This window comes from Mustela erminea, chromosome 18 (genome assembly GCF_009829155.1).
Source record: "Mustela erminea isolate mMusErm1 chromosome 18, mMusErm1.Pri, whole genome shotgun sequence".
NCBI classification, from domain to species: domain Eukaryota; kingdom Metazoa; phylum Chordata; class Mammalia; order Carnivora; family Mustelidae; genus Mustela; species Mustela erminea.
Window position 1 is genome coordinate 30,845,833 of NC_045631.1, and position 19,859 is coordinate 30,865,691.

At 48.1% G+C, this 19,859-nt stretch overlaps 1 long non-coding RNA gene across 1 annotated transcript in view; it reads left to right on the forward strand.

Annotated features, from left to right (window-relative positions):
- The window catches only part of LOC116578080, a 55,257-nt gene that overhangs the window by 21,411 nt on the left and 13,987 nt on the right, over nt 1-19,859 (forward strand). Inside the window, exon 2 of the long non-coding RNA XR_004280728.1 lies at nt 16,942-17,061. This is a non-coding gene — a long non-coding RNA (uncharacterized LOC116578080). The remainder of the gene's footprint in view (nt 1-16,941; nt 17,062-19,859) is intronic.

The window sequence follows — 19,859 nt, forward strand, 5'->3', positions numbered from 1 at the left end:
AGAGGGAAGTCACTGACCCTGCTCAGGAGTGGCATCCTTCTCCGGTCCCCTTCATTCATGCTGGGCTCTGTGTGCCAAGCACGATGCTGGGCCTGGGCATGCCGTGATGAATAAGTCATCTATATGGAGAGCTGAAGGTTGAGAAGAAGGAGGAAGAATGTTATGGGTAGTGGGAACAGTGTGAAAGAGGGTTGTGTAAGAGAGAGCATGGACCCTTTAGGGAACCCAAGGAAGCTCAGCCTGTCTGGACATGAAAGAGACAGTGGCCAGGGATGAAGCCTGACCACCAGGTAGAGCAGACCCTCAGTGCCCTTTGTAAGTCAGGGTAAGGAGTTTGGGTTTCATCCTGAGGCAATGAGAAGCCACCAGAGGGAGTGTGTGTGTGCGCGCGTGCGAAAGCGTGAGAGCAGGGTGGCGCCTCCCAGCGGCTGTCCCTGCCGCTCTGTGCCACAAGCTGGAGCCGTCTGACCAGCAGGACCATAATGACAATGATTTCATCATCGTTGCAGGATATAATTAAGGGCAACACAGAACTAATGACTCAGAGAACAAATGCACATGAATCAGAAGGGATGTGTGGAAAATTACATGGTTTGGGGCAACAGGGTTAATGTTTTTTGGGTGGTTCTTGCTGCGAATCAGGTTACTTATGGAGCATTTCAACATGAAGTGGCCTCTGAGGACTCCTCAGGATTGCCCAGGTCCCCCACACCAGTCTCTGGAACTATGGTAGGGTGAAGAAATTTGGGCTTATGATGCTGGGTCTGTAAACAACTAATGCAGACCAGAGCACCCCCTTCTCAGCCCTGAGGGTTCACCCATCACCAAATGTTCAGTAGAGGACAACGGCTGGAGCCAGGACACAGGAGGAGCGAGTGGATGGGTGCGGACCGAGGATGTCACCTCTGCCGGCCAGGTGGCCACCCGGGATGTGAGGCTGAACATGTGAAAAGCTTGCCAGTGCTGGCCCCTTGGGGTATATTAGCTCTAGGAGGGTGGCCTTCTGCAAACTAAGAGGAGTTCCCCAGCTAAGCCAGTGTCAGGAATTGGTTTAACTATCCATCTATTATCCCCAGGCTTCTCTTGCAAAGGGTAAGGCTATGACAGATTGAGATGGGGACGGGAGCTTATAACTGTGGAAGGAAGTTAGGGAGACTTTACAGCGCGAGGTTGTGCCAACGGAGTCTTGTAATGGGAGCCCTGAGCCATGCTGAAAGGCAGTAAGGAAGGGTTTGCTCATTAAAACAATATAGCCAGTACTGGTGGCAGATGATATTCTCCCAAACCAGCCACAACAGTATTTTCAGGCCCACACAGGCTCCCAGAACCTTGCCACTTCCCATCAAAAGGCAGAGTCTAGTTCCCCTACCCTTGAGCCTTTGTGAGTGCTCAATGAATAGAATCCGGAGGAAGTGATGCTGTGGGTTAAATCATAAAAGAGAGTATGGCTTCCCCTGGCTCTGGCTTGGGAGGCTCCGGCGGGGAATCTAGTAACCGCAGTGTGGCCAAGCCCAGGCCCCATGGAGAGGCCATGTGGGGGTGCTGTAGCTGACAGCATCCACTGGCAGAGCTGTGAGTGAGTGGCCTTCCTATGCTGCTGGGCTCAGGCCTTGGAGCTGCCCCAGTGGACGCTGAGTAGAGCAAAGAGCAGCTCTCCCTGCCGTGTCCTGACCCATTGCAGGTCTGGGAGCAAAATAAATGTCATTATTGTTGGGAGATACTAAGTTTGGGGAGTGATTTATTGTGCAGCCTCAGTAACTGCCATGCAGTGCCCGAGAATAACAGCTAACCTTTGGGGAAGCACGAGAGTTTACAAAAGGCATTCACACAGCGATCCTTGCCAGGCCTCTCCTGGCCTATGAGGCTAGCCTGGCCAGTTTCACAGACAGGGAGCTGAGGTTGGGAGGGATGGAGGCTGCTTAGGGGCCGATCGCTGGGGACCAGGAAGGAGCCCATGGAGCTCATGTTCTCAGCTGCTCCTGGATCAGCCGACTGAGCCCCTGCTAGGGCCTGTGAGAGCTACTGAGATGAGGCAGACAAGGGCCTGGCAGATGAAAGCATCGTCCAGATGGTGGAGGTGAGTTATGCCCAGAAGGGACCACATCACACTGGGGTTCAAAATTATAGGTGCCCCAAGAGCTACATCCATTCTTTCATTCCAATCGTAGTTATGGAGCTCTTATCATGTACCAGGTACAAACTCCTGCCATCCTGGCTTTTCATCCCAGTGAAGAATGGATAGGAAACTGTTAGGAACAGAATGTGGAAGCCCTAACCCCTGGTACCTTAGAACATGACTGTTTTTGGAGATAGGGCCCCTAAGGGGTAATTGAGGTAAAATGAGGTCATACGGGGTGGGGGGTGGGGCTCCTAATCCAAGGGGATTGGTCTTTGTATAAGAGAACAAGACACAGAAATGAGAAGACACAGATAGACAATGGCCATCTACAAGCCAGAGAGAGAGGACTCAGGGGAAACCAGCCCTGTTGACATCTTGACCTTGGACTGTAGCCTCTAGAGCCCTCCCTGACTCTGGTACTTTGTAATGGTGACCCTAGCAAAATAAAGTTCTGGAAAGTTCTGGAAGGAGTTTGTCGTGGGTCAGGGCTCCTCCTTCTGGGACAGTGGTGGAGGGGATGTTTGATTTGGTTTTAAGAGGGCAGGTCTGGAGATACTAGGTTGGGGTGATGGCAAGATTGGAGGAGTTAGCCAGGAGGTGGGGCATGGGGTAGTCTACAGAATTAGGGGGCATTGAAAATTGAGTTATTGCATAACTCTGTTGTGTAATTCTGTTAAAGTAGAGGTGGGGATGTTTAAAAATCATGCAGGTCTGTCCTAAATCTCTTCCTAGGTTCTGCAAATCACCTTGGCTCAGCCCATCACTATTTAGGAGTCAGGCACTTGAAAGTCCCCTCCTCTCCATCTACACAAATACTAGCAATTAGTGCCCCTTATTCTGGGGACAAGGGGTTAATAGGACCTGGGATTTCTTTGTATGCAGATCTGATTGCTAGGAGCAGAGGGATCAATTTCTTAAGGAGTCCATGGTCTTCTGAGATGGAAAAGGACAATTGTGTCATTCCTGCCTCCCCTAAGTTCAAAGGAAAGTGGCCCAACCAAGTTCCAGTGGCTAACAAGGAGCCAAACTCTCTAAAAATAAAATTGTTTTAAGGAAACAGAGAGTCTGTCCTGAGGCCCCAGGTCACCACCATTTCGGGATTCTTGCGAAGGGCTGGTCCAGCACAGCTTGTGGCTAGCTCCGCAGGAGGCTCCTCTGACCTACCTTTTCCCATTCGCTCTAGGTAATGCAGGCTGGGAAGGGGGCGTGAACTGCAAAGAATTGTCCTGGAGGTCACTCAATGGATCACCATGGTGTGGACCCGGACCAGCCAGGACACCTCACCACCATTGACCCATCCTCAATAATCACACCGTGGGGCAGAGGGCACTAACAGTGACAGTAAAGTGGCCAAATTCTGGGGTTCTGCTGCTTGCAAGCTAGGGGCCGTCTAAGCACTATGGGCCCTCAGACAAATTGGGGTCTGGAGAAAGAGATACTGGGCCTCTGTTGTTGAGACACTGGGTGCTTGAATTATTAATTGAAAAAAGCAAAATAAAGTAAAACAAATGAATATGAGATACAGCCTTGTGCATACCCTGATTATGGGGAGCTAAACCTCGTTCTACAGAGATCAGGGCTGGGAGGAACTGTTGTTGGGTCTCCCCGTCCTTAAAGGTCATTGCTCCTCTTTTCTACCCCCCGCATTTCTTTTTTTTTGTTTTGTTTTGTTTTGTTTTGTTTTTTGTTTTTTCCCAGACAACACTAAAGTTGAACTCTAGGTGCTTCTCACTGGGCTGGAGGTGCCTGGAGGGGAGGGTCATGTCTTGCTCACGTGGCCACCCCCACAGCCCATGTGCCTGGTAGGTGCTGGGTTGTGCTGTCCAAATGGCATTGGTCAGTCTCCCCGCCCTGTTGCCTTGCCTTGAGATGACTACCCTCCTGCTACCCAAGGCTGAGCCCCAGGATCACCTTCCAGCATGGTTCTCAGAATCTCCCAGCCAGGAATAACCTTTCCTGGCCACTTTCTCCCCACTGTCCAGATGGCCAGGGCCTTTCAGAGCCGGGAGCAGAAAGTCCGGGGGTACAAATGCTTTGCGTGCATGCGCATGTGTGTGTGAGAGAGTTGGCTTAAATTCTTTCTTAGCCACAGCCTGATTCCTTTGTCAGCAAGTATCTGTCTCCTGACCCCAAATTAGGCCTCTGTATGTGGAAGGTGGGTGTGTGGGGAGGCTGGCCTCGGTAGGGTTAGGACACTGGGAACGTGGGAATGACTTCCATGTTTCCCAGAGCAGAGGGCTTCTTCAGACAAACCTGTGTCTTGCCAGGACATAGGCAAAGAAGGAAACCAATGGTCAGGGGGTGGGATGGGCCCAAGATGATCAGGCCTTGTCATTGACAAGTCTTGCCATGGGCTGGGGTTTCTTATCTGGGGTTCCTTGTTTTCATATCCTCTCTCAAGGGGAGATTTGTGATTTTACCAGTGCAGCCTCAGAAGAGCTGTGAGTTTTGCCTACTCTGGATAGTCCCACCTCATTTCCTACAGTGATCATTTTTCTCCCTCTAGGATATTAGACTGTGATGTTGGGGTTCCCTGGCCCCTCAGCCCCTCCCCACTGCCTCTCTTGCCTTTAAGGGGCTTGCGTGCAGCCCAGAGAAAGGGTGTCTGGCTGGCAGGGAAGACATCATGTCTTAGCCCTGTGCTGGCTACCCTGTGTTTTATGTATATGAGCTCATCATATGTTCAAGCAGCTTACACGAGAGACAGGATTCTTAGAGAGCAGGCTGAAGGAGGTTAAATAATGTGCCCCAAATCCTGGCAGGTGTGTCTGTATCCACCTGGATCTGTTAGGGGCAGGGGCCTGCCTTCATGCCAAGGTGATTCCAACCCTTGTGTCTAAGCTCCTAAGCCCGTAGCTCCAAGCCTGATGGAGCATCAGACATGGCATCAGGTGCCCAAAGTGGGACCCTGCCTGAGTGGGTGATGGTGGAGGAGAAATGCAGGAGATACAGTGCTCTGGGCTTCGTCTGTACCTGCAGGAGACAGAACTCCATACTGGTACCTCTGCAGAGTTACAATATGTACCTAGTTTCCCTTGCTACATTTCCACTGGGCCTGGGCTAGGCCCTGCTTACCCAGTCCTGTGGCCTGGTTGTCAGAGTGTACATAGGAGAGAAGACTGAGCCACATCTGTGTCCCCAACCCTAGAACCTGCTCACACATGCCCTTGGGTCTCCTGCTGCCTCACCTCTCTGCTCTCCTGGGGCCTTTCCTGCTCCCACCTCCCAACCTCTTGATGCTTGTCTTCCTAGGGCAAATTGAGGCAGTAGGATGTGAAGCCAAGTTGGAGGTTGGAAGGTGAGAAACCACACAATCTAGTCTCCATCCTCTTCTTTGGAAGCTGGTCTATTTTGACTGGAGTCAAGCTGGGCGATCAGTGACAAGCTCTGATGGTTTCTCAAATGGTGTGGTCAGTATGCTGGAGAGATGGAGAACCTTCCCTTGGGTCTGGTCAGAGCTGTTTCCCATTTCCACCTGTTTTTGGTCAAGTTTCAGGAGGAAAGAAGCTTAACATCCAAAGCTGGCCTGGAGGAGAGCCGATGCGGGGAGTGGCAACACTGGAGCCCGGCTGGTCAGGGTCTCTCAGGAGCTCTCTGGGGTCTAGTTCGTGTTCTAATGGCCAGTGGCAGAGAGCAGTCCTGAGTAACAATTTGACTTGCATGTCTTTGGAGGTCAGAGGACAGGACCCAGCTTTTTGTTGGGCAGATGGGGTAGCTGAGATCCAGAGAGGGAAATGACTTGGCCAAGTTCACTCAGTCGACTGAGGACCACACCCAGGCCCTGTGGTGCCTGTCTCACTGTTTGACACACAGCCCTGCCCCACCCCCCTGTCACCTGCTGGACTTGACGGAGGACACAGCATCCTGTCAGGAGTAGGGCAGTGGGGCTGGGCCTCCCGCTTTCTCCTTGGCCTTCAGGCTAGTCTGTCAGGCTCCATGGAGGAGCCAGTAGCTGGGTCTTCTGGGGACATGCCAGAGAAATGAAGGAGTCCCTGCCCTCTAGGGCTGATGGGATCTGTATGTGGAAGAAACAGCCACAAAGCATTTACCAAGTACCTGGGTAATAAGAAATCATTAATCAAGGCCACCCACTTTCAGACCGCTCTTGGGTCAGCCCTGAAGCAAATACTAGAGTCAGGCCAAGGACTTACCTGATTTTACACCTGTAGGAACACCCATCCTCAGCGCATTTAGTATTCTAGGGACACAATGTGGGGAGCTGTAGGACATGTGGGGCCTTGGCCCTGGCTCCTCAGTCAAATGGCAGCCCTTTGCCAAGCCTTCCATTCTTCATCTGTAAAGTGAAGGGATGCATTTCTCCTTCAGGGGTAATCTGTGTCAAGAGCCCAGGGATGGGGAGCCTGGGTGGCTCAGTGGGTTAAAGCCTCTGCCTTCGGCTCAGGTCATGATCCCAGGATCCTGAGATCGAGTCCCACATCGGGCTCTCTGCTCAGCAGGGAGCCTGCTTCCTCCTCTCTCTCTGCCTGCCTCTCTGCCTACTTGTGATCTCTGTCTGTCAAATAAATCTGTCTGTCAAATAAATAAATAAAATCCTAAAAAAAAAAAAAAAAAAGAGCCCAGGGATATGCCTGGTAGAGAGCAAGGGTCCCAAGCTGACCCTTTATTTTTATTAATTAATTAGTTAATTAATTAATTACTGGGACCCTCGAAGGATGAAATGGAATCTAAGATAGGTCAAGTGCCCGATATAGTGCTTGGACCCCAGTACAGCAGCCGCCCTTCATTTCCTCCCCTCTTTTCCCGGTACCCCATTTCCTGCTCCCCTCTCCACCCTCAGCCTCACACCCTACATGCCTGTCTTTGTGTCTCCCAGTGAACGGAAGGCAGTAGCCTCTAGCATTGATCCTGCCTGGGGAGGACTCGCCTTCGTAGGACATTTTGAAGGCTCAATGGCCTTCTTGTCCTCAAGAAGTAAACAGCTGCTCCCTGATCTCAGAGGTGGGCAGAAGGGCTTCCTGTGCCCTCGGGTCCCACCCCAGATCCACAAACTGCTGTACAGATCAAGCAACAGATCTCATCCAGCAATGATTTCGGTGCCTTCTCCCCCATTTCCAGGAGACATGTGGCAATGTCTGGACATGTTTTTGTTGTCACAAATGGAGAAGTGTTACTAGCATGTATTTAGTGAGTAAAGGCCAAGGATTCTGCTAAACATCCTACAGTCCACAGGACAGTCCCCCTCCAATACAGAATTATCTGGACCAAAATGCTCAGGGTAAGAAACCCCAAGATAGGCAGTAAGAGGGAGCTCACCTGTAAGCATAGAAACTCCTCTCGGAGCCAATACCGGGTGATATGGAGTAGACAGCAAGGGGACTGAGTACCAAGAAGGATCATTTCTGCTAAGAAAGGCGCTGGGGTTGGCCAGGAGAGACAGTGATGGAACAAGATAGTGGGGCTGAATCTTGAGTGTTACAGGCTGTCCAGGCAGAGAAGACTTGGGGCATGGGGTGGGGAGGGTCTCCACTTGCAGCTTGGGCCAATGTCATCAGTTCCTTGGCAAGTTAATGGCATTCGCTGTCCCCAGACACCCAGACCACTGATCAAGTCATGGAAGGCTGCTTGATGGGGCGACTGGCTTCCCTGGATGTCAGTGCTCAGGCTTGGGGGCCTTGTGGACACAGCCAGACGTAACAGATGATTGTTTGGTGTCGTTGGGACCGTGCTCATGTGTGCTTTGGTTGTTTAAAAAATCCACTAGAGGGCATATCAATGCTAAGGTCTTCTGGTAGGTTGGACAAATGACATTTTTTTGTGAACTTAGCCTGTAAAGGCTCCTGGCCCTGGGTGGTGAGGGGGGCGAGGAGGGGCTGGGTGACAGAAAATGGGGTTATTGATTCCTTTCCCTCCCTACAACCCCCTAACCATGCCAGGTGATGACAGGAAGGTGATTTGTGAATTCATGGAGACAGCCAGCCGTGATCCTCCCAGCGATGACAGACGCTGTTCAGGAAGTTCAGCTAGGAGGACAGGATGGCAGGGGCAGATTCCAGGGATGGAATCCGACAATGATGTGACCCTCTGGCAAAGGAGCTCCTGTCCCTCCCCCTCTCCTTCCCTAGGAGCTCACATGCTCCTGTGGCCTGGCCTGGTGTGGTCAGTCAGCCTTCTTCCCCTTGACAAAGCAGAGAGGAATATGGCTATGGAGACTCTGGAGGTCTCCAAAGGTTCTAAGTGTAAGGGCCAAGAACGCTTCTGAAAGCCCTCATTTTGCATGACCAACCCACACCCCCCAGCCTTCTTTTGTGTGCATATCAGCCTGTAGAGGCTGGTCAGAAAGACCCAGAGAAATGGGTAACCGACCCAGAGGTAGGCTAGGGTGAAGGTGAAGGTGAAGGGAATCGTGCCATTTTGTTGTCTATCTTGATGTCAGGGAGGTGATGTCACTGGTGTGTGTGTGTCTAGGGGGGGGTTTGGGTAAGTGCTAGAGGGAGGCAGAGGGGCAGTGAGCATGTCCCTTCAGGAGAGGGAATCATGAGGATTTTGGGGCACAGGCAAGGTACTTCCCAGGTATCGTTCCTGGACAAACCTCCGCCTCTGTGCACAAAGGGACATTTCAGGCATGTTCATGATAGCTGCAAAATACCCCTTGTATTAATTGATAGGGAAGTGATGATGAAAGTTATGGTGACTTCATACTCAAAAAGCTACACAGCAACAGTGAAAAGGCATTAGGTTTGTCCAACATGATGAAAATACTAAAGGTCAGAAATGGGAAAGCTGGGGCGCCTGGGTGGCTCAGTGGGTTAAGCCGCTGCCTTCGGCTCAGGTCATGATCTCAGGGTCCTGGGATCGAGTCCCGCATCGGGCTCTCTGCTCAGCTGGGAGCCTGCTTCCCTCTCTCTCTCTCTCTGCCTGCCTCTCTGCTACTTGTGATTTCTCTCTGTCAAATAAATAAATAAAATCTTAAAAAAAAAAAAAAAAGAAATGGGAAAGCCAACAATTAAACCAAAACCAAAACAAGACAGAATAATACTTGCTATATGGCCCATCTTTATTTTAATACCAAAAATATACCAAAGCATTTTATTAATGCTTTGTTAATTTATATGTATATGTGTTAATATATATATATATATATATATATATGCGCAAAGAACAATCTGGAAGGGTCCCAAAATATGGTTCAGTGTGGTTACTCTGGGTAAGTAAAGTATGATCAATGAGAAGGAGTTTGTTTGTCTCTCACTTTCTTTTTAAAAATATTTATTTATTTGAGAGAAAGAAAGGCGGGGGGGGGGGCGGGACATGAGCAGGGGGAGGGACAGAGGGAGAGGAAAAGAAAGAAAATCTCAAGCAGACTCCCCACTGAGCGCAGAGCCTGACACGGGGCTCAAGCCCAGGACCTCGAGATCAGGACTTGAGCTGAAGTCACATGCTTACGTGACTGAACCACCCAGAAGCCTCTGAGAAGGAGTTTCAGGAGACTTTCTCTCTGATTCTTTGGTTTGACTAAGAAAAACATGAATATATGTATGTATATAAACCAAGATGGTAACATTCATCTATTTTATCTTTTTAAAATATTTTTTCAAAGTTATTTTAAGAGAAGTTTGGGTTTACAACAAAATTAAGAAGAAGGTGCAGTGGTTTCCCGTATATCCCTCCCCCAGCCTACACACAATCTCCCCCATTATCAACACCACTATCCAGAATGGAACCTACATTGACACATCATGATCACCCAAAGTGCATATTTTACCTTAGGGTTCAGTCCCTGTATTGTGTGGTACATTCTAGGGGTTTGGACAACGTATAATGACACGTATCCATCATTACACCCGGTACAGAGCGTTTTCACTGCCCTAAACATCCTCAGTGTTCCGCCTATCCATCTCTCCTCTCTCCTCATCCCAAGCCAGGCAACCAGTGATCTTTTTAATATCTCCATAGTTTTGCCTTTTCCAGAATGTCATATAGTTTGAGTCGCACAATGTGTATGTAGCCTTCTCAGATTGGCTTCTCTCACTTGGGGATGTACATTTAAGATCTCTCCATGTCTGCATGGCTTGTCAGCTCGGGTGTGTGTGCGTGTGCGTGTGTGCTGAATAATCTACTGTGTTGTCTGATGTACACAGTTTATTTATCCATTCGCCTGCAGAAGGACATCTTAGTTGCGTATATCCGTTTTTCAAAGGAAAATAGAGTTTAACTTACATTCTTGGAAGTCCCTTCTGGATGGGATAGGACAGACAGGGCGGAGAGATAAACCCCCGTCTACTGTACAAAAGCTCAAGTCATTTGTGGTCCTGCTGCAGTCGGAAGGAAGCCATTGTTTCTCTTTGCCTGTCTCCGGGAGCGGTAAGTCTGTTCTCTCGGGAGGATTGGTTTCTTCTGAGATTTGGAGGCTGTAAATGACTTCGAGGAGCTGCCTCTCAGCCTGTCACTGGCTTCACGCAGGAAGGGGCCACTCGAAAGCCCCTGATCTTTCTGCTATGCCATGTTGCCTCTTCGATCGATTATCCTCTGTGTGGCTATTTCAGAATTTCAAGCAACAGAGCTCAATGTTGTTAACAAGTCCAAAGCTCAGTGGCTTGAACCTACTAAGATTTATCCCTCCTCCCCTCCAACATCCCGACTGACTAGAGTGAATCTTCAGGGTTCCCCTCTTCCAGATGGTGATTCAGGGTCCAGGATGCTCTTGTCTTGTGGCTACGCCGAAACCTGGCATGTCTTCTATTATCACTGCAACCTGGAGAGAGAAAGCTGGAGGGCCACCCAAGGGGCTTCCATCTCTAGGTTTGGAAAAGCCAATGTTGCCTTCTTCCATATCCGGGTGCTCAGAACCAGTTACGGAGCTCTAAACTAACCTCAAGGGAATCTGGAAAAAGTAGGGGAGCACATGGCTACTTAGTGAGCATTTAATGTCTCTGTGAGAAGGGGAGAAAATTAAAAAAATATATGAGCCAGGCACTTCAGCAAATGTATCTCTATAAAAGTAGCCAACTCAGGAGGCTGTTCAGTAGAAGCTCACGGCTTCCTTGAGGGCAGGGACCCTCTTGTTAATTTTTACCTGCATCCCAGTGCTGTTGAACAAAATAGTGACGTCCCTTTGCAGGTACGGCTACTTGATGTTAGCCAAATTGAGCTACTATCCTTACTCAAAATCTTTTTGTGTACCTTCTCCCTGGAGATTTCCTATTCAGTCAGTTCACAAATTGCACAAAGAGATCAATTGCATTTCATCTCTTTTTTTTGGTTCTCTGCACCTCCAAGTTAGATCTTTGAAAATACTTCAGAGTAAGACAAGCTGGTGATACTGGTTAAGAGAAAGTGAGCAAGGACACAGATAAATAATATGAATGAAGAGTGGGACATCACTATAGATATACAGAGATTATAAAAATAATAAGAAAACATACACTTGATCTTGTTACATTTCTTTGAAGTCTCACCTGTTTCATTTGTTTAAAAAAAAAAACAAAGAGCCATTACCTAGCTTGAGTGATCATCTCATTCTCTGCTAGACTTGACCTATGGCTATTTCTTAAAAAAAATTAATTTTATTATCAAAACAAGATATGTTCAGTTTAAAAGAGGTATATTTCAGGCTCTGAAGACAGTATCCAACAAAACATGGGGATATGATTATTTGGTGTGTCATTGGTACATGGTCTCCTTAGGGTCCAAGTTTGAAAGACGACCCCATTCATAGAGGCTTAAGTTCCCATAGGTTTGTTTTTATTTTTTTTTAAAGATTTTATTTATTTATTTGACAGACTGAGATCACAAGTAGGCAGAGAGGCAGGCATAGAGAGAGGGGGAAGCAGGCTTTCCACCGAGCAGAGAGCCCGATGCGGGGCTCGATCCCAGGACCCTGGGATCATGACCTGAGCCGAAGGCAGAGACCTTAATCCACTGAGCCACCCAGGTGTCCCACAGGTTTGTTTTTTTAAAAATGACTTGTCCTCGTTAAGCTTTGATTACATATCGAATAACCTTGGATTGAACTCACTCCACTTCCTAGTCTGATAATGTGGATTTGTAGGCTGTGGAAAGCGGAAGGACTTCAGATCCAAGAAAAGATGGTTCTGGTTCTGAAGAAATCAACTGGAAATGCCACTGTTCCAAAGATGGGCTGATTGGGGTAGAATCAGAGCCTAGATGGATGTGTGTTGTCTTCCTTTAGAGATGTCCTTCTTATACACCATCAGGTCCTTCTGCCTCCCTCTGGTTCAGCCCCTCCTTCCCTCACAGCTTCATGGATGTGACACCCCCCCCCCCGCCACACACACACTGTCCTGTCCCTATTCCATTCTCAGACCCTCTACCAGCTTAATCTTCCTAAAAATCCTCTCTGATCATGCCATGCTTGGAGGAAGAACCATTGGAAGCTCTTTGTTGCCCCCAAGTTCAAGTTCAAAAGCCTCAGCTTAGCTTTCAAAGCCTGCTAAAATGGCCCCACCCTGCCAGGCCAATTTTATTTTCTTCTGCTGCCTGACACACACCCTCGTCTCCAGGCATGTCTGTCTCCTCCACCTCCCATAAACATGCCATCCTTATTTTGTTGTCTCTGTGCATTTGTTCACGTTACTCCTCAAGCCTGGAATTTAGCCTCCAGTCCACGTCATAGTAATACTTGACTTGATGCAGTGAAGGGATTCCTGTTTGTTATTTGAAGTGTATGTGCGTGTGTGTGAAAAGCGAATCCGGCTTCCATTGTGCTGAATGTTACGGCTTTAGAAGTTCATCTTGATTTGTGCCTGGCGTTGGGCCCATCCTTCCTTTTCTATTTTTCTGCCTCTTAGTTGCTGCCAATCTTTAAGCCAACACTTAAATCCATCAAGGAAATTCCTTTAATAAAAGCATCATCTGATAGAAAATGAGGAAGTACTCTTGCATTTGAAAAAATTTATTGTTAAGCCTTAGCTTATTGTAAACATTTCTTCAAATGGGGCCTGCTTGTATGCGTCAAATAACTCCTTCCCAATTTGGGATTCCAGAGTAATACATACCAAAAGCATCGTTAGGGTTCATGTCAGTACACCCTCAGAGAATTTCTCTTCTCAGTTAACTCCTACCGTGCAGGCTTAGGCTTCAGAAAACTCGTATATCTGGTGTACCTCAGGGGGCTGGCAGGTGAGGGTACTAGAGTGTTTTGTTTTATCTCTACAGGAAAAGCTTGCCTGAATAGACATTTTGGAACTGAATATTCATCTCTTGGCTATTGATAAAAAAGGTCACTTTGTCCTTCTAAGACCTTGTAACCGGCTGTGGCAAAGAGAGCATCTGGTGGGAAAGAATGTCTTAACTTGATGTATGGATGATTCTTGAGGCCAGTTTCGGGGGTGCCCGTGATACTCAGGCTTCTGACTTGGTTCCCTGGGAACAAGTTCCTGTATCTTCTGGGGATGGGACCTGAGAGAACAAGGTAGAAAGTGAGAGTGATTCACTCTCTGTGGTAGCAGTGGCCTCAAGATCGCTCTTGTCTTGTGACCCAGCATAAAACGTAAGGCTGGAAAGGATACATCTTCTCATTGATTCCAGTGGAAAGAGAGAGTATGATAAACTGCATTTTCCAAAAATGGTTGCATCCCCCATTCCACATGCTTGTCTTGTAATGAGACCTGATGCTTCTCCCATCAAGAGGCTGAGGCTGTGTTCTCTCCTCTTGAATCTGGGAGGGTTGTGACCACAGCAGATGTTATGGCATGTGACTTTCAAGGCTCGCTTCTTTGGGAAGGTTCACTTTCGGAACCCGGCCTCCATGGTGTGAGAAAGCACAAGCAGCCACACAGAGATACAGCGTGGGGAGTGGGGTTGTTTCTGCTGAGAGCCGCTGCTGAGGTCCCAGCCTACTTCCGGTATCAAGGTCAAGTATCAGACACGTGAACAAGTGAGCATCCAGATGGCTGCAGCCCCGGCCTGCACATCAGCTCTAGCATAGACCCATCCAGCTGGGGCTCTAGATGGCATGGAGCAGCAGGTTCTACTCATTTTAAATTTGGGATTCAAATTGAATTCAAATTGGATTTGGGATTGGGAGAAGCCATGAGTATACTAAAACCACCGGGTTTTTAAAACATTGCTAAGCTTGGTTAAGCAGCAATAGTAACTAGAATAGACACCTACTTCTCTGAGGTATTCAGGAGGTAATGAGGAGCTCTCCAAGGAATGAGACCCACAGTTTCATGATGTCTGGCTTGTCTGAGCTCCCCAAATCATCTATGTCCTACCCTTGTGACCTGGAAACCTACAGGTCCCTTGGGAATAAAAGAAAATGAGAGCAATTCATAAGAGCACTGTGACCGTAACCTCTTGGTCTGGAGAGGGCAGTTGGGTGGGTTTATAGTTTCGCTTGTCGCCCTCAAGAGCAAGAGCCGGGGAGAGTGTCCTGACTTCACAACCCTAGGATATTCCTGGCTGGAGATGTTGTGCACTCCAGTTGCCTCTAGTCTATTTAGGGCCGAAACAGAGAGGCTTGGAGGGCCCTTTCCGTATTGCTAGGACAGCCAAGGGAGTAAAACCTTGCTAACTATTTAAAACTTCAGTTGACACTTGTGAATCTCTCTGGAAAATTCTAAGTAGCTAATACGGTGAGAGAAAAGAAATTGGCCTTAACCACTCACGGCGCCAATACACCTCTTTTAGGCTGGGCCCTTCCTTCTCTAGGAAGGATGGAGGGTTATGCAGAATTAGCTTGGGTGCACCTCGCAGAAGCCAGGGCCCTTTTTCTCCACTGCCTGCCTCCCTTCCCCTTAGCTCTCCCACTCCATCACTTCCAAACGTATTACTTGGAGTGGAGCAGGGCAAGCGTTATGAAATGAAACTCCCCCAAATAAGATGTCACTGCTCTTGGAAGGTTGGGGAAAAGTGCACCTGTTTCAAGAGTCAGCTCAGGTACCACTTTTGGATGGAGAGAAGCCCACTGTCAACATTCGATGTGTATCTTCCCAAAACGTTCTCCCTGTTTTTTTCTTCTTCTCTCCCCACCTTTCATAACTGCAATGATAGGGAACATAGAATTTTGTATTCTGCTCTTGATCTTTTCTTTCTCTTCCTTCCTTCCTTTCTTTTTTCTCTTCTTTCTTTCTTTCTCTTCTTCTTTTGCTTACCATGATTTCAGATGCACTTTCCTGGTTGTGACATGATTTCAAACCTTAGAAATGATAAGAACAATAACAACACCATTCACTGCACATCCCGCTGGGGGCCAGGCATGTTGCCTGTGGCTCTACGTAGAGTCCCTCATCTAATCTTTCCAACTGGCCAAGTGGTTGCATCAGTTCTATGTTACAGATGGAGAAACTGAGGCTCAGGGAGCTTAAGCAGTTTGTCAGCAGTAACCAGCTGATAGAGACCAGATTGGTCCCTCCCATTTCAAAATCCATATTCCTGCTTTTTCCTTCTTTTTTTTTTTAACCATACTGCTTCCCATCATTTAAAGTAACCTCACCATACTTACCATTTTGTCATAATTTGCTTCACCTTTCTGCTATTTTGGGTCATTTAAGATATTTACTAATTTTGGGTATTATAAACAATGAGGCAACGAACATCACTGTGCTAACAGACTCTCCCCCTATTTTTGGATTATCACCTTGGAATAGAGTCCCAGAAGTGGAATTACTGGGTTAAAGGGTAGGACTGTGTTTATGGCTTTTGATACTTATTGCCAAATTGCTTTCCCGGAGGACTGTGTTTAGCGTAACCGGCTCACTTTATAGGCCCATGGGAGTTACCTCTCTCCTTCAGGCTGTCAGGTTGCCCTGTAGCCACTAGGGGGCAGGAAAGGCTATCGCTCAAGTGACAAGAGCCTGGCCCCCTCTAGGAAATCCCCCCAAATTTGCTTGAGGAACCTTCAGAGTTGCCTGGGAGGGAGGGAGGGAGGGAGAGAGGGGGATGCTGAATTAGTTAGAAGCTCAATGCCTTAAGGGACTGACTTTCTTGGATTTGCATTGAAGGCGGGATGGTTTGTGATCCGGACTCAAGGAGAGAAAGCAGTGAACAGTGCCAGAGACCCAGGATTTGAGGTTGGCCATGCCACTTCCTGCTCAGAAAGCTTGGGTGACTGACCCTTCCCTGCGTGTCTCTGTCTGGGGACTTTGACCCCCACATCTCAGTGTCAGTCAGACTGGAGTAGCTCTGAGGTCCCCCAGTGTAGACAGTGTTTCGTGCTTGTCCTTGTCATGTCCACAACAGCCAGTGTTTAATAAGAGCGCTGTACATGATGGCTGAATTGATAGATGAAATGAGATGAGAAATCCAGAGTGGGCATGGGAAAGTGAGTACAGAGTATGGCTCTGGCTCCCAGTCCCCACAGATGGTTTATTCATTCCAAGGTGTTAAAGATGGAAGGATACTGAGAGGTCATCTTGTCCACATTCCTTGGGGAAAAAACAGAGGCCTGAGCAGTTATAACTGTGAGAAGGTCTCTGTGTTCCTGTGCTCGTTTAGCCAACACTGACTGTACATCCATAGTGTGCTGGGCTCTGCATTTGGCACAGAGGACAGAGAGAGAATGGTGAAAAGTCCCTGCCTTCAAGGAGCATAGAGTCTGTGCAGGGAGAGGTAATGCCTTTATATGGACAACCAAAAAAGAGTGGGTCTTCGGTGCAGGGAGGTTAAGGAAGGCATATGAAGTTGGGGAAACTGGCTTACCTCAAGCTGTTAGAGAAGCACTTCTTAAAATATATAATTTCTTGGAACATTAATTCAACTGGAGATTTCATGAATGTTAACTAAAAAGGGATTTGGAGTTATAGTAGTCAGTTACAGCCACACTAAATGCTGGGTAACCGACCACCCAAAACTCAACCATGAACAATAATGCTTACCATTTGTTCGTTATTTTCACGCAGGCCCGTGGGATAACTAGGGCACCTCTGCTCCACAAGCCTTCGATTCTTCTGGGATCAGAAGGTGACTCAGAGCATGGTCTTCTCTTGGAGATAGAAAGAGAAGAGGGCAAGCTTACCTCTGTAAGTGTATTTGGGAACTTTTCTTGCATCGTGGTCACTAACATCGCACCGGCCAGACCAAGTCACATGGCCAAGGTCAGTGTTAAGAAGGCAAGGAAGTATAGGCCACCTCTAGGTGCCAGAACTGCAAAGTCACAGGAAAGAGTGTGGATATAAAGATGGGTGAAGAATTGGGAGCTTGTTGCAATCTACCATAGTCTACCATAATCGGCCTGTTCACTTAGGAATGAACCATAGTTCTACCAGTTGGCCTGTTCATTTAGGAAACCCCAGTGGACCTGGTTTCTTCATTGTAGGACTTCTCAGAGGCTTTATAGATGATTTGGTCTAAAGTCTTCACTTTAGAAGAAGGGAACTTAAGCCCAGAGAGGAACATAACTTGACTGGGATTTACAGCTCCTTGGTAGCTGGCAGAGAGACCACAGACCTTGTGACCAGCCAGGTGCAGCTCTCTCCCTAACCCTCCACTGCCAATGTGTCCCTGACACACTGGGCTAGGTAGAGCCAAGGAGGGAGCTAAGCAGCTGCACATAGAGGAGGCTGAAGCAGGGTTGGAGGGTCCCCACCCACCGCCACAACACGATTCTGGGTGGGGTGGGGATGCCACGGTCAGACCCAGCCTGGAGGAAAACTGTGGACAAAGTTAAGGGCATGTACTGAGGAGCCAGGTTGTCTGGGTAATCCTGGGCACGTTATGTAGCAGCCTGCCTATGCCTCACTCGTAAAATAGCAGAGGTAGACACTCTTACCTCATACGTTTGTTGAGTTAATAATTGTAAAATATTTAGAATGGGACCAAGAATGTAGTAAGCCCTCAGCATAGGTCTGATACTCCTACTACTCCTACTAATTATTTAGCCTACTTCCTCTACCATGACTTTCCCTATTCCTGGGTTTTCCCATCCTCCTGGCTCCCTTCCCAATAATCCATCCCCCCCCTTTTTAAAGCTTTTGAATAGATTTAGTATTTATCCAAATGAATTTCATTTAATTTGAGATCATTTGATACTAGAAATGACCAAGTGTGTCTCCCTCCTCTTAACTGCACAGAAATGGAGACCCAGAGAAATGTGTGCTCAGATATAGAATATTACAGGCTTGACATGTCTGAACTATGTATAAATTTCAATCATCTACATATATACATTTTTACACGTACATATAGAGACAAATGCACAGAGATCTAGAAGGATTGATAGCACAGAATCCAAAGTCACCCTTGGAGTGAGGAGTGAATGAAAAGTGCTTCTGATTCTATTGAAATGCATATACGTCCAATACCCCATTCTTGATATTAGTTAGTTACAGCTGGTCCGCACTAAAATGCAACAAGATAACAAGCATTATCTAATATTAAGAAGGGGCACACTAGAAAAGTTCAGCCTCTGAAGGAGGGGCAGGAGGTAGAGTTACCTTTGGGAAACGGGAATATTGTTTGCTACCATCCCGGATCCCACTCTGGTTGACCATCCGTCTTTTTAGATATTTGGGTGGAAATGGATTGAGTCTGACCCAGAGGAATAATTCACCTACGTCTGTACTTCCTCACCCTGGGTCCAGGTTAGAACAACCAGGGAAGATTTAAACAGCAACAACAAGAAGCCAGATGCTTGACCCCACCCAAGACCAATTCCATCTGAATCTCTGTGGGGAGGCCCCAGGGACTGGTGTGATTTTAAAGCTCCAGGAGAGATTCTAACATGCATCCAGGTTTAACTGACCTATGGCCTCGGATGGGCCTACTGACACTTGGTTTCAGACACAAGAGTATCTGCCTCCTACCCCGGCATTCATGAGCCGGGTAATGTTCAGCAAATAACTTTGTCTCTCTAAGCCCCAGTTGCCTTTCCTGTACAATGGGAATAAGAATTGCTACCTTGCTGCAATTTTTATTTTATTTTTTTTAGATTATTTATTTATTTATTTGACAGACGGATGTCACAAGTAGGCAGAGAGGCAGGCAGAGAGAGGCGGAGAAGCAGGCTCCCTGCTGAGCAGAGAGCCCCACGAGGGACTTGATCCCAGGACCCTGGGATTATGACCTGAGCCGAAAGCAGAGGCTCTAACCCACTGAGCCACCCAGGCGCCCCTTGCTGCGATTTTATCAGAAACCAATGAAAACCTATGGAATGCACCTCGTGTCTGTAGCTGGCCTGCCGAATGGACTTTAAGTATTTGTCAGTTAAATGGACGGCAGTCAGTAAGTGCAGTGCTAGAGAGAGGGGCCGTCTGCCCTCCTACCTGGGTGGGGCTGCTGACTTCTATGTTCTCAGACCTAAGTCCTTGGCAAGAAGAAGGTCTGAGACCTGAGGGGAGGCTCGCTCCAGGAATACTCTGTCTATTTACTGATCAAAAGCAGCCGGTGTGGGGCAGAGCGAGGGCCAAACCCAGTCCTTCTGATTGCCAAGTCTTGTCCCCGCAGGGCTGGGCCAGTCTCGGGGGGAACCACCTCTTCCAATCAACCTCCCCAGAGAGGGTGTCTTCTTCTAAGCCACACAGCACTGCTTTTTGGCCAGCTGTGGCCCTGCCTGCCCCCCACCCCACCCCCCGCCCACACAACGTAGGCTGGGGACAAAGATGCCAGGAGGAGCTCACGCTGTCTGCCCTGCCAGCTTGCCACTTTAGCCCTGACCACAGCTGCCAGCAGCCTGACTGGGCCGAAAGCAGGGAGGCAGCGAGCAAGGAAAGGGTAGCTATTTTGAGCCAAGGTGTCAGGTAATGTCTAAGTGGTGGTCTGGTCGATTCCTCTAGGTGGCAAGAGCCCTGATTCTGGCGAGGTTCATGCTTAGTGTATAATA